The sequence below is a fragment of the Triturus cristatus genome, chromosome 10 (genome assembly GCF_964204655.1).
Source record: "Triturus cristatus chromosome 10, aTriCri1.1, whole genome shotgun sequence".
NCBI classification, from domain to species: domain Eukaryota; kingdom Metazoa; phylum Chordata; class Amphibia; order Caudata; family Salamandridae; genus Triturus; species Triturus cristatus.
Window position 1 is genome coordinate 461934177 of NC_140593.1, and position 15085 is coordinate 461949261.

Sequence of the window (15085 nt, forward strand, 5' to 3'; positions counted from 1 at the left end):
CTGGTTGAGGAGGTCGTGAAGCAGCACCAGAAACTTTTTGGAAAACTGTCACAGCAAGTGCCTGAGTCAGAGAAACGAAAGATCTGGCTTGGAATCCAGGCACAGGTGAATGCCATGGGAGTGACCCCCCGGGACATCGATGTTCTGAAGAAGCGGTGGTACGACATCCGTATCATCACGAAGAGGAAGGTGGCAGAATTAAAAAAAGAGGCCAGCCAGACAGGAGGTGGACGCAACAGGGCACCAGCCCTGACAGAACTGGAGGAGCTAGTGGAGACAACGATTGAGCCAGAAAGCATCGTGGGGATTGGGGACGCTGACAGCTCCGCCAGAGGCACCTCCAAACAAGGTAAGACGCTTGCACAGCAATGTGCCCCCCCTTACCCTATCCCAACTCCCCAAATGTGCTATGAGAATCCCACTCCAGTACAGGTATTAGTGCATGCCTGCAATGCATCATGGGAGATGTAGTCCCTGAAAGCCCAAACAGGATACGATTAGCACAGAATAACAGGGCATGAGACACACAGTAGCGAGAAGCAGGCAGAGGACATTGAGATACTGTACAGAAAATGTATTGTCATGTCATCAAGACAATGCTTCAGGTACACTTAGCTGATGTTGCTTTTCTGTCCACAGGCACTACTGCGCACAGAACTGACCATGACAAGGAAGAGAGGGCACACCACAAACCCAGCACAGAGAAGGCCACCACCAGTACTGCCCAGGGAACGGCACCACAGGCAGTTACACCACCCCAGCCAACATCGCCACTCCTGCCAGCATCCCCAGTCCTGCAGGTGTCACCACCATCTTCACCACCTGCATTGCACAGGTTGAGTAGGCGTCCTGCAGCCAGGTTGGATGTGACCGACTCATCGTCCGAAGACTCGACGGGGCCGGAAACGTCCACTGTACCCCAGGATGTAACCCATGCCAGTGTGCCTTCCGACTCTGAGGGAGAACACACAGTTGGCCGACGGCGCCACAGGGCTCGGCCGCAGAGTCCACCTCCCCTTGGGCAGGGCCATGGAGTGTTCTCAGGTCTTGAGGGCACCATGGTAAAAATACAACGCATCCAGGCAAGGGCAATGGTGTCCGTACAGCGACAAATGCGTGGCCTCAACAATACCTTTGGAAACATTGAAAAGGGCATCAGCACCATGGCAGGGGGCATGGCTGATATGGCAGCGGGCATGCGGGACATGTCCCAATCCATCATGCTGCTGTGCTCAAAGTACGATGAGGACAGGGCAGCACGGCGCAGGGGACATCAGAGAAAGGATCTGACCTCGAGGGCGGTGAACCGGCTGGCGATCCCAGGGGGATGGTTAGGGTCACGAGTGCACTAGAAGTGCTGCTCACCAGCCAGTCTGCAACAACTGGCGCTTTGGATGCTGGTGACACAGAAGACACGACCAGCAGGAGCAGCATAACCCCCCCTGTCCCAGACACTCGTCGGAGCAACAGGCGTCAACGTGGTGCCACTGGTACCCCAGCCAGTGAGGACGCCCCCTCAATTTCCATCACACACTGGTGCGCGTGGGCGCAAACATTAAAGCGTCAGGCAAAACAATGACACAATTGGGTGAAGTAACCCTTAACTAACAACATTTTATTTCTCATTGTTGTTGGAATACGTTTTCCTTTGTGTCGTGGCGTAGTGCTGCATGATTAAACTACGTTATGGCATCCAACTACTGGCTGTGTCCCCTTACTCATTCAGAAATAGTTGCATGTGATCTCTGCCCGTCTCACTCTTCCATCTGTTGCTGTTGGCACTCCTGCTGCGTTGGCCTCTGCCTGTGCAGACTCATCATCATTGTCCTCAATATATGTCATTTCGACCTCTGTGCCTCTCTTTGTGGCAAGGTTGTGCAGCATTGCACAAGTGGCAATTATCTTGCAGCAGAGGATGGGTGTGTACTGGCGTGCACCTCCACTTTTATGGAGGCAGCGAAACCTGCTCTTCAGTAGTCCAAACGTGCGCTCCACCACATTGCGTGTAGATTTGTGTGCCACATTATATCGTCTCTCACTCTGGGTTGATGGGTGTAGGTAGGGAGTGAGGATGAATGACCGCACGGCATATGCACTGTCCCCTAGGTGAGTAGAAGGGAGACATCAGTCACATGCCTCAATACACTATGATTTGCACTGAGTACTATGGAGCGTCACTGTTACTTACCTAGCAGGTATCTTTCTCCAAATTCTCCCGCAAGCAGTCGTGTGTAGATCCCACTGTTCTGGAAGATGTAGGAGTCATGGGTGCTCCCAGGGAATTTGGCAACGATATCAGTGATGATGTTCCCTGCATCGCAGATTACCTGCACATTGATGGAGTGGGTGGACTTTCTGTTCCTGTAGATGTGCTCAGTGGCAGCTGGTGGGCAGATTGGGATGTGTGTGCCATCTATACAGCCAATGACATGGGGGAACTGTGCCATGTGATAAAAGTCAGTTTTAGTTTTCTGCAGTTCAGCCTGTGTGTTTGGGAAGCTGATGTAGTGGTGCATTCTCTGCATCATGGCATCCAGGAACTTCCTGAAGAAACGGGACAGGCAACTCTGGGATACACCGCCCACCACAGCTATCACCCCCTGGTAACTGCCAGATGCAAGTAGGTGTAGGCTGCAGAGAACCTGCACATGTGGTGGTATGGCATGCGCCCTTCTTGTTGGCTGGTCCAGGAGTGGGTGCAGGTCCCTTATCAGGTCCATGATGGTTTGGGGGTGTAGCCTGTACCTTTCATGTATCTCTGCGTCAGTCAGTTGGAAGAGTGTGATGCGCTGTCTGTAGATGCGTTCCTCCCGTCTCCATATCCTCAGTCCTGCTGCCTGTAGACGTAGCCGCCTTGCAATGACATACAGAGCGGCCATGTTGTCCATGCTGTTGCATTTTGGGATTGCTTATATGCACTGTTGATGATTACCACCTGCTTTCTATCAGTGTTAATTACCGACTCTTATTTACTGATTTTCAAGGATTTCTTAATTACCGAATTTACCTACATATCTTTTTCCGTATTACCACTTCATATTTACCACTTCATATTTACCGAATCGGAAAATATGTATTCGGTAAATTTGAAGCGGTATTTTAGAATTCAGTAAATATGAATCGGTATTTACCGATTCATATTTACCGAATATGGGTTTTTGGCCTCCTGCATCTCAACTATCTAAATACCGGTCGGTAACGAGTTTTTTACCGAATTTCGGCCGTTACCGACCGGTATTTAGCTACCTACATGAGGCCCCAGATTCCTTAGAGAAACTTCGCACTAAATGGGTGGATGTTGTCAGGCACATCTCTGATGAAGACTGGCAGGAGGCTCTGGCCTCTCCTCGTGAGGTGGCTATCCTATCCCGTTTCAAACGTATCTAATTAAAACTACTACATAGAGCCTACTACACTAGCTCAGTACTGGTTAAAATGGGTGTACGGGCTCTTCCTCCTGTCCCAGAGGGTGTGATCACAATAGCACCCACCTCCACCAGTGGTGGAAGTGCCCAATTCTCCATACATACTGGGTGAAGCTCACGTTAGCGCTGTCTTTAATTTGTCATAAACATATCGAAGTTTCACCCCGCCTTTGTCTGCTTAACATCTGGGAGGCTACCGACTTGTCCAGAACTGAGAGAATATGGGTATCCCTGGGCTGTATGGTTGCAAAACGCAACATAGCCAGAACTTGGATTGGAGTGATGAGACCAAAGTTCAAACACTGGGAATCTGACATGGATTGGTGCATGCAGTCAGGCAGAGAGAGTGATATATGAAGGTAGAGGATGCCCACAGTAATGGACCAGAATTTGGGGAACCTGGAATGTAAGTCGAGGTATGATATGTACTCCTTTCCCTGACGCTACCCCAGGGTCAGATGGCCACGATGTTGAGTAATGTCTTGTTAGCAATGATGTATGTATTAAGTGACTGTCGCACCTGCGTGTGACACCGGGAGTGTAACAATGATAAAGGCTAGGCGGTATTACTGGTTTGTGGGTTTATTAATGTTCACGAGCAACGTGTATCACAGAAAGGGTTCTGGGTCTCTCTCTCTCTCTCCTCTTCCTTGGTAAGATCGATGTCGTCTTCTCCTTTTCCCGGGTTCTCGTCTGGTGGTAGGTCTCCGACAGACATAAAAGGAAGGGAGCGACTATTTTTAGTGGATTGCTCATTTTTATAAGGGTTGGAGGGGGAAAAGGTAGTGAGGAGTCACCGGGGTCTGCCACCAATCAAACAGTCTGTGCAAGAGGAACTCTGTGAGTGAGTCGAGTACCCCGTTAAATAAATGAAAAGAAGCCCCGTGACCTCCCCGACAATAGCTCTCAGAAAGAAAACTACCTCCCTCCCCGTGATGATACCAAGCCCAGGATCCGGCCCCGACCTCCGAGTCCCATCCTCCGTTCTTCGTCTCGCTTTCCGTCTCCTTCACTCCTCGCTCTCCGACTCCGTCTCCTCCGTGGGCTTTCGTGCCGTTCTCCTCGCTGACATCCGCCTTACTGGGGCCGATTGCAGCGGATTAGTGCGCTGTCGGCGACGTCAGAGGGGGTGTCTCCGCCGCCGAGGTGAGCCAGCCTGCATTAAAGGGGCCACCAGCATCCTGCAGACGAGGTGGAAATGTATAGTCAATGAGGGTTTTCTCAACGCCCTCCTCTTCTCCCGTGGCTAGGCGACACATCCCTCCCCCCGGATTTTCCCGATCGGGGGAAATCGGGTATCGGGAAAGAAAGTCTGCATTCCCCTGGTCCAACCCTTCCCGATGCCGCACTTCAAAGCGATAGGGCTGTAAGGCCAAGAACCACCGGAGGATGCGCTCGTTGTGGCCTTTGTTACGATGGAGCCAAGTGAGAGGGGCATGGTCCGTAAAGAGGATGAAGGATCTGCCTTCCAAATAGTACTGTAATTTCTCAACCCCCCAGCGGACCGCCAAACACTCTTTCTCTACAGTGGAGTAAGCCTGCTCTCGGGGAAACAGCTTCCTACTGATGTATAGAATGGGGCGTTCGCAACCCTCAGCATCCTCTTGGGAGAGCACTGCCCCAATCCCAACCCCAGAGGCATCAGTTTGGAGAATAAAGGGTTTATGAAAGTCAGGGGCCACTAACACTGGGGAGGAGGTGAGGGCATCTTTGAGGGCCTGAAAAGCAGTAGCTTCCAGGTCCGTGGGGGCCCGTAAGCGGGGAGAGGTCTGGGTCTTACGGAGGAGATCGGTGAGGGGTCCAGCCAAATTGGCAAAGTGAGAGATAAACCTCCTGTAATACCCAACCAACCCCAAAAACGCCCTGAGTTCCCTTTTTGTCCTTGGGTAGGTCAAGGCCTGAACAGCTGCCACCTTTTCTTTCTGTGGTTCTATGTTTCCATCCCCAAGCAGAAACCCCAAATATTTCACCTGTTGAAAAGCCACTCGGGATTTCTTCGCATTTATATGAAACCCCGCTTTGCCTATGCTTTCAAAGATATGGGCCAGATGTTGGAGGTGCTCGGCCCATGTTTTACTGAAGACTACTATGTCATCCAGGTAGGCAGATGCATAAGGAAGATGTGGTTTTAGTAGTGTATCCATGGCCCGTTGAAAAGTGGCCGGAGCCCCATGCAGCCCAAAGGGCAGGACAGTGAAATGGTAATGACCAGAAGGAGTCGAGAAGGCAGTTTTCTCCTGGTCAGCAGGAGCTAGGGGAATCTGCCAATAACCCTTGGTGAGGTCGATGGTTGTTATATATCTGGCCTCACCAAGGCGTTCCACCAATTCGTCGATCCTGGGAAGGGGATAAGCGTCCTGTTTGGAGACTCTATTGATGGCTCGGAAGTCTATGCAAAACCGGATACTTCCGTCCGGTTTCGGCACCAAGACTACTTCCCGTAACCAATTGTTGCGGGACGGTATGATCACTCCCGTTTTTAGCATCTGTTGTATCTCTGTTTGAAAGGCCACTTGTCGGGCCTCAGGTATCCGATAGGGTTTTTGTTTGATGATAACCCCTGCGGGGGTAGGGATGGTGTGTTCAGCCAGGTGGGTTCTCCCAGGTTGGTCGGAGAAAATACCAGAAAACTGAAGAAGAAGGGAATCTATAGCATCCCGCTGAAATGTAGACAGTTCGGGATTGATAGGCACCTCCTTAACGGTATGTAACAGAGGCGTGGTAAATGAGACGTTTTGGGAAGGTCTCGGAGGGGTCCCTAACCATTTTTTCAATATATTTATATGGTACAACTGAGTTTTGGTTCGGGACACCTGTAGAACGTACGTGGTTCTGCCCACCTTTTTAATAATCTGAAAGGGACCCTGCCACTCTTTCTTCATCTTTTGAGCGGAAGTGGGTAACAACACCAGGACCCAGTCGCCCACATCGAGTTCTCTCCACTTCTTCCCCTTATCGTAACAGTACTTCTGTTTGGTTTGGGCGATGGCTAAGTGGTCATGGGCTAGGGTCCTTAATTTATGTAATCTGGACTGCAACTGATGGGTATAATCTAGCAAAGCCTCAGCTTCCTGTTTCCCTTGTCGTTCCCAGCTGTCTTTGGTTATCTCCAGCAGGGTTCTGGGTTTCCGACCAAAGAGAAGCTCAAAAGGGGAAGCACCCAGGCTGGACTGGGTCTGACTCCTTAGCACAAACAGGGCTAAAGGCAATAGTTGGTCCCAATTCTTCCCATCCCCAGACAGAAGTTTTTTTAGGGTTAATTTGAGGCTTCCATTGTAACGCTCGACTAAGCCATCTGTCTGGGGGTGGTATACCGAGGTTTTTATGTGTCTGATGCGCAACTGGAGGCAAACCTGTTTCATTCGTTTTGACACGAACGGGGTGCCCTGATCAGGGACTATTTCCCTAGGGAATCCCATCCTCAAATACTTCAACCAGGCGCTGGGCTATGGCAGTGGAAGTAGCGGCTCTAAGGGGGAAGGCCTCCGGATATCGAGTAGCATAATCAACAAAACAAGGGCATATTGATGTCCTCTACTGGGCTTGGGTAAGGGTCCTATAAGGTCCATCCCTAGTCTGTCAAACGGGTTGCCTATGATGGGCAGGGGTTGCAAGGGGACCGCAGGTGGAACGTACGGATTGCGTCATTGGCAGATATGGCATTCCTGACAATACTTCTGTATCTGGGCATAGACACCAGGCCAGAAGAAATGCTGTAGTATGGCTTGCCCGTTTTTTTCGGCCCCAACGTGCCCCGCCAGAAGGTGTGCATGTGCAAAAAAAAGTATTTGATCCCTAAAGTCGGAGGGAACCAGTAGTTGAGGAATAGCGTCTTCTTTCGCTAAACGGTATAGGAGAAAGTTCCGTTCAATAAAGGTGGGATATACTCTATTCGAGGGGTCTTGTTCTGCCCTAGCTTTGTTCCAGGCGTTGAGAAGACTGGCATCATTCAATTGGGCAGTTCGGAAGTGGGTATCCTCAGCCCAGGGTTCGGGAGTCAACGTGGAGACCTGACAATATTTCGGGGAACTGAGGGCTTCCCTCATCATGGAGGCAAAACAGGGATTGTCGGTCCCTAATATGACTGGTTCCGGAAGGTGTGGGAGGACCCCCACTATTGCATCCATGGTGGCCCCTGTGGGTGTTTGTAGTTGGACTGTAGCGAGAGGGTATTCCCTAACCTCCCCGTGTACACACCGAATGCCCACCCTTCTTCCCGGTAGGACCCAAGAGGGGTGAATAAGCTCCTGCCTTGCTACTGAGTGTTTGCAGCCTGAATCTAGTAGGGCCCGTACTCCTTTACCCTGTAGTTTTACACTCACATAAAACACTGGTCCTGTTTCCTGCGCAAATAGGAGGGAGTGGGGCGAGTAGCTCACACCCATGGGTTCCTCCTCTTTCTCCCTCTTCTTCCTGCAAAAACGGGCTATGTGTCCCCATTCCCCACACTCATAACATTGGGGACTTGAGAATGGGGTATGGTCTGGCCGCGTTCCTCGGGGCCGTATGGGCTCAGGGACTGCTTTAACGGACTTCCTGTCTCCTTTTCCTTGGGCAATATGTTTGACCAGGCGTTCGGACTCTTTTGGAGTGGGTCGGCCTTGAGCTCTGGCATAAGAAGTGGCCATTTCTACAGCCTGTTCCAGGGTCAAACCGGCGTGTTGCTTTAGCCAGCGCTGGCTGGGATAGGGGAGGGCTTCAAGGAATTGTTCCAAATAGATTTTTTTCATTACTTCCTCCATACTGGACTCTTGGGGTTTTAGCCAAAGGTCATCCGCTTCTTTCAGTTTAAAGAAAAGAGTTTTGGGTATATCCCCAGGGGCCCCGCGCTCTTGTCGGAACCGTAGTCTGTGGGTCTCCTCGTCCACTCCCAGCCTATCCAGAATGTACTGCGTCACCAGGGCTTAGTTAGCGGTTCCATCCTTATTCACGGTTTGATATGCCGCTTGTGCTTCACCTACCAACAATGGTGCAAGGTAGAAGGGCCATCTCTCTCCCGCCCAAGCACTAGCCCGGGCGGCTCTTTCAAAATTAAGAAAGAACGCTAACGGGTCTTCTCCGGGTGTAAACTTCAGAAGGGGGACCACAGTTCCGGGTGGTGCGGCCGCTCGAGCCTGTCCCAGCGAGGCCATGAGGAGATTTTGTCCTTTGGCCAACTTCACTAAGTTCTCGGCTTGGGTTTGGATAGCCGAGGTGAACACGGCTCGGTCGGCTTCCGCCTGGGAGGAAGAACGCTCTATTGCCCACTCCATCTTGTCCTGGCTCTCCTTCATTTGATGTATGAGAGCATCCATCCTGTATCGGGTGGGGTTCACAGTTTAACCTCCTATGTGGCTCGCCACTTGTCCCACCTGCGTGTGACACCGGGAGTGTAAAAATGATAAAGGCTAGGCGGTATTACTGGTTTGTGGGTTTATTAATGTTCACGAGCAACGTGTATCACAGAAAGGGTTCTGGGTCTCTCTCTCTCTCTCTCTCCTCTTCCTTGGTAAGACCGATGTCGTCTTCTCCTTTTCCCGGGTTCTCGTCTGGTGGTAGGTCTCCGACGGACATAAAAGGAAGGGAGAGCGACTATTTTTAGTGGATTGCTCTTTTTTTTATAAGGGTTGGAGGGGGGAAAAGGTAGTGAGGAGTCACCGGGGTCCGCCACCAATCAAACAGTCGGTGCAAGAGGAACTCTGTGAGTGAGTCGAGTACCCCGTTAAATAAATGAAAAGAAGCCCCGTGACCTCCCCGACAATAGCTCTCAGAAAGAAAACGACCTCCCTCCCCGTGATGATACCAAGCCCAGGATCCGGCCCCGTACCTTTCCCAGCCATGCTCCTCCGGGCGCGTGGCAGGGCGAGACACCATGTAGGTGGCCTCCTGGCTCTGCAACTCTCTCGTCTCCTCCGCTTCTGACCTCTGAGTCCCGTCCTCCGTTCTTCGTCTCGCTTTCCGTCTCCTTCACTCCTCGCTCTCCGTCTCCGTCTCCTCCGTGGGCTTTCGCGCCGTTCTCCTCGCTGACATCCGCCTTACTGGGGCCGATTGCAGCGGATTGGTGCGCTGTTGGCGATGTCAGAGGGGGTGTCTCCGCCGCCGAGGTGAGCCAGCCTGCATTAAAGGGGCCGCCAGCATCCTGCAGACGAGGTGGAAATGTATAGTCAATGAGGGTTTTCTCGACTCCCTCCTCTTCTCCCGTGGCTAGGCGACAGTGACCATTTCCTAATTCCGTAGATTTCCCTTGATAATTGTTGTACTAATGCATTGAGACTGTTGAAAAATGATGATGCTCGCACTGCACTGAACTTTATTATTCTTTGTTTATGCTGCTTTTGTTTTTGTTCACGTAATAAAGATTTATAAAATAAAAATAAATATTTGTATTTCTGATGGATACTTCTGCCTGTGGATTTCTCACCTTCTGAATACCCCCTGCGCCACCATTCCGCAGAAATTCTTTCCTAGCTCTCCCACGTTGATGAGGACATCATAATAGCACGGATCCGCTCGCGACTCCGAATGACATCATTGGAGCCATAAGAAGACCTTGTCGGCGTGCTGAGGTCAGTTCCCTTTTTTTCCGCACCGTCGATGCGTAACGGTTTTTCCAAGGGCTTTCCATTTTCTATAGAGAACTTTGTATCCTCAAGGATTTCCAATGGCTACTTCTAGGAAGTCTGGGTTTAAACCCTGCAGAGAGTGTGGCGGCTACATGTCGATCACTGACCCGCATGATGATTGCCTTTGGTGCTTATCGTCGGATCACGACGTCCATGAATGCAGAAGCTGCAGGAAGATGAATCCGAAGGCCATTAAGGAACGTGAGGCTAAGCTGTTTATAGCCAGAGCCAAGAAGGAGAAGAGGGGTCTTAAAAAAACAAAGTCATCGTCTTCTCATACTTCGAAATGAAGAAAACATAAGAAATCTAAGAGGAGACATGGCTCTCGGTGCCGCTCGTCGAAGGCCAGGGCTTCGAGGTCAGGGTCGCTTTCTCCAGCTAAGCGGCTACGAAGACAGGACTTTGTTTCTCCTTCTCCAACTCCATCTCCACGGTTGACTCCGGTTCCATCTCAGGTTCCAAGGTCTCCGGTGTCGAAGGGCTCTTTGTCGCATTAAGGTTCTCCGGCTCCTGCTATGTCTTCGACACCTGGGTAGTCGTCTCCAGGCCATGTGGCTTCACCTGTGCGGGCGCCGTCCCCGGCTCCGCAGGCTCCGGTTCAGCCTGAGGTTATTTAGCTTCAGGAAGGTACGGATCCATTTCCTCCTTTTCCTGTTCCTGGATCAGACCCTATCAGTGCTTTAAATGAGGAAAAAAAAAGTGCAGGTACTCATCAATTTGAGCTGTGACATGGGGGCGTGGCAAGAAGGCGGGGCTAGGAGGCGGGACAATAGGCGGGGCTAATGTCACTTTAAAAGGCGCAAGAATTTTTTGGGGTGCGAATAATGACACACTGCTTCAATCTGTAATATATTGTTGATACCCTTGCATGTATTAAAATACTTTTAACATTCTCTTTCAAATATTGCATATGAAATTGCCGGTGCACAAATGGCACATGAATCACATTTATTATGCACAGATTCAGCGACCATGGCCAGCTTATAGAAGAAAAGTAGACAATTTTGCTACTGACCAATACTAGTTGACAGATTATTGAATAGGTAGACATCGGGTTTTCCTTTTTATCAGAGGCATTGGTACAGTCTGGAATTCAGTCCACCAAGATAAATTGCAAAAAATAAAGTTTATTAATCTAACAGGGCACAGTTTAGTTAAAGCCCGACATATTTAGCAAATATGAGCTAAAGTACTGGATAAATACAAAAAAACGAAAATGTTGCATTTGGAAGCTTGGAAATTGCCATTAAAGGTTATAAAAAGATCAGCAGTGTTTGTCATTCATCAAAAAAGCGTCCACATAGCTTCAAAAGGGGACTTTTCTACCCCCCGGTTGCGTGAACGAAAAGCAGTCTCATCAGCTGATCTCCTTCCTAGTTGCAACCATGTTTTAACATATTTATTTATTTACGGTTTTTGTAGAGCACAACACTCATCCCAGGGGATATCACGGCGCTTATACCGAGCAGAGACAACTGGAAACTGAAGCTGGAGATAAGAGATTGGGAAAGAGATGGGTTTTCAACTTTTTTCGGAACAAAAGATAGTTTGTAGTGTGTCTTAAATCTAAGGGAAGCTCATTCCACCTCTTTGCTGCCAAGTAAGAAAAGGAACGACCCCCCGTTCTAACTTTAAAAATAAGTTTTGTCCTGGCCAGTGCTGATTGAAGTGATCGTAAGTGTCTGGTAGGGACATAAAATTCAATCTTCCCTTGAAGGATAGTGGGACCTGTCTTATGCAGAGCTTTATGAGCATGGCTAAGCAATTTGAAGGCAGCCCTCTGACGCATCAGAAGCCAATGAAGTTTCTTCAAACATTCCGATGTCGAGTCTAGCTTGCCTTTGTTGCAAATAAGTTTGGCCGCCAAATTCTGCAGTACCTGTAGGCGAGAGAACAGATATTCATTCATTCCCACAAACAGCGCATTGCCGTAGTCTAAACGACTAACCACTAGAGCCTGTGTGACCGAGCGTCTGCAGTCCAGAGGTATCCAGGGAAATAGCCTAGCGAGAAGTTTTAGGATGGCGAAACCCTTGCCACATATGGATCGTACATGGTCCTTCATGGACAAGGCGTCGTCCATGATGATCCCCAGATTCCTGGCATGTTGTTTTGGAATGGGGGCCGAGCCTAAGGAGGGTGGCCACCATGAGGCATCCCATACCCGTTTGGCGCCACCAAATAAAAGAATCTCCGATTTTCCTGCATTCAACTTTAAATAGTGTGAATGCATCCACTGGGCCATTTCTGAGAGGCAGTCATGTAATTTAGTTTTAGTGATGTCAGGCTTCTTATCCAAAGCCACCATCAGCTGCGTGTCATCCGCATAAGAACAGATGCCAATGCCCCATTTCCTTCCAATGTTGGCAAGATATGACATATAGACATTGAAAAGGGTAGGGCTTAGTGAGGCACCCTGGGGGACCCCGCAGCTGATGGATTTAGGGCTGGAATGGAACTGACCCATGTGTACTGCTTGAGTGCGATTGCTCAGAAAAGAATGCAGCCAGCTCAAGTTGGGGGGTGAAAGTAGAGTAAATATTCTCAATTTTCTTGACAAAAAAGGTGCTAATACGGTCACAAGCCTCAACCGACGGTGTTAGTGTTTGAGTGATGCTAGATGGCGTGCTTAGCTCTTTCACTATTTTAAACAGTTCCTTGGCTGAGTTACAATTCTCTTGAATACGCTGGGTAAAATAATCTTTCTTAGCGTTTTTAATGGCGAGGATATACAGTTTCCGATTAAGAATATAGTTTAGTCTGGCTACATTATCTTTGGACTGTCTCCAAAGATGTTCAAGTTTTTGACATTTCCTTTTGAGATTTTTTAGATAGGGAGTGTACCATTTCTCCATTGTAGCTTTTTTCCTAGGTTCCCGTATTGGGGCTAGTTTATTTAATATTTGCAGTATTCCAGCATCTAATAAGGTGACATCAGTACAGACAGAGGAATCCTCCGGGAATTTAAAATTAACCTCTTGAAAAAAGTTATTAAAATTAGATCCATTAACTGACCTCCAGGCTCGTTTAGAAATCTGAGAGACTGCCTTGTGTTTCCGGGACTTACAGGGAAGGTCAAGTGAAAAAGATATGAGGGAATGGTCGGTCCAGGAAAGAGGCTGGATCTCACATATGTTAGTGGATTCAATGTTGGTGAAGAGTAGGTCCAGTGTGTGGCCGGCAAATGGGTAGGGCCCACTACCTTCTGTTTGAGATTAAGGATCTCCATGTCATATTCCAATTGGGAAGCTCCCAAGGCATCCATTTTCTCATAATGAATGTTGAAATCACCGACAATTAGATAATCCTTATGTTTTAAATAGAGTGGCAAAAGTTGGTTGAGCAGTTTAGCGCCAAAATTGATTTGTTGTCCAGGGGGATTATATATTACTGCTCCTGTAGAATACCTTGATGAACAAGGTAAGGTCTGATGTTCATCGTGGGCAGCTATTGGTTCCGCAAAACATGCTAAATGCTCCCTAAATATCACAGCGACCCCCCCCCCTCCTCCTTTACCAGGTCTATCTTGTGTAATAATTTTATAATTGAAGGGAAGGGCATTTGCTAGATCCGGGGCCTTGGTGTCGGATAACCAGGTTTCGGTAATAAAAACCAGATCCGGAGACTTGGACGTTAATAAATCCCAAATTTCCAGTGCATGTCTAGGTAGGGATCTGGCATTGAAGTATAGACATTTAAGGTTCACAAGATTTTTAGCATGAGTTATATGATGGCCTAAGGGACATTAATCCATGCTAGACCAACGACAAGCGAGGCAGGAAATAGGTCCATGGGATAATCCTGGGGCCGTTTGAATACAACGCCGGTCCATATTTCCCTTTATTTCAGCATATCTTAGCAACTCGCTACGGGAATAGCGAATGGATGTTAGCTGAGTTCGACTACAGTGGTAGTGGTTCAAACCTTTGAATAGGTGGGCCTACACATTTCAAGAACAGAAGGGATGACAGACGATTTGTGGAAAGACAATTTCTCTTTGGTGTAAGCAGATCATTCATAGAGCTAAAGCTTCTTTCACATTCACTGGTGGATACAGCAATAGTTTCAACAGCTTTCATCAATGGCATAAAATCTAGAGGCATGTAGACAGCTTTGACTTCCTTGTACTCTCTAAATCCCCTGATACTATCGACCACATTTACTCTCAAGATTTGACAGAGCTGCCTCACATCCTTGTCACCATATTGTATATCCATGCTGTCTTCTGGCCAGTTTTCAGGATAAAGGAATTTTATGTGCTGCATAAACCATTTCAAGTTGTCTGCTTTGGGAGTGTCTGTCATTTTAGTGCTGACATGGGACGATTTTGTAGTGGAAAATCTTGTTTTTAGGTTTTCAGCTAAGCTCCTGTAGAATTGACCTGCATTTATCATTGGAAATTTACTCTTTTCATGCAGTTCTACACCCCTGAATTTTAGGCTGCTGCAGGTTTCCATGGCTTCCTCAGTGTATGGACCAGGGGTGTTAACCATTGATTCAAAGACCCTGACTGCCCTTGTCAGCAATTTTTCAGCATCAGGAAGAGTTGTATCATTGCGCTGAAGCTGGCGTGAAAAGTCACTCAATTCTGCTAGAGCGTGCAACATGACACCAACATTCTTTACAAATGAGCAAGAGGTCAGAATATTGTTAAGGCCAGCATATTTTGCTCTATCTCTGGCACCACGTTTTTGGTCAGCAGCAGCTTTTGAGAAATGCTGGTGTAGTGATGAAAAGCTCTGCCAAACAGCCTTTACGCTCCTTTCACTGGAAGAAACCCAGCGAATGGAAATAATTCGTCCAATTACAAGAAAACGCTGCTAAATTTCCTTTGCACACTGCCTCAGTTCCCTTTGATTTTTAGGTGAAGCATGGTACAAAGAATACAGTTTGTCAAAGAAAATCTGAAGGTGATTTATGCCTGAAATTTCTTTCATAACATCTCCCACAGCTAGCTCCAACCGATGATTGCTACAGTGCCACACAAATAATCCTGGATAACGAACCTGAAGCTGTGTTACAACTCCAGCCTGCTTCCCGAGCATAACTGATGCACCA

The 15085-nt window shown here is 48.6% G+C and overlaps 1 protein-coding gene across 9 annotated transcripts in view; it reads left to right on the top strand.

The window, feature by feature from the left end:
- Window positions 1-15085, top strand: part of CREM (cAMP responsive element modulator) — an 848590-nt gene that overhangs the window by 368453 nt on the left and 465052 nt on the right. The gene's annotated exons all lie outside the window — the stretch shown is intronic.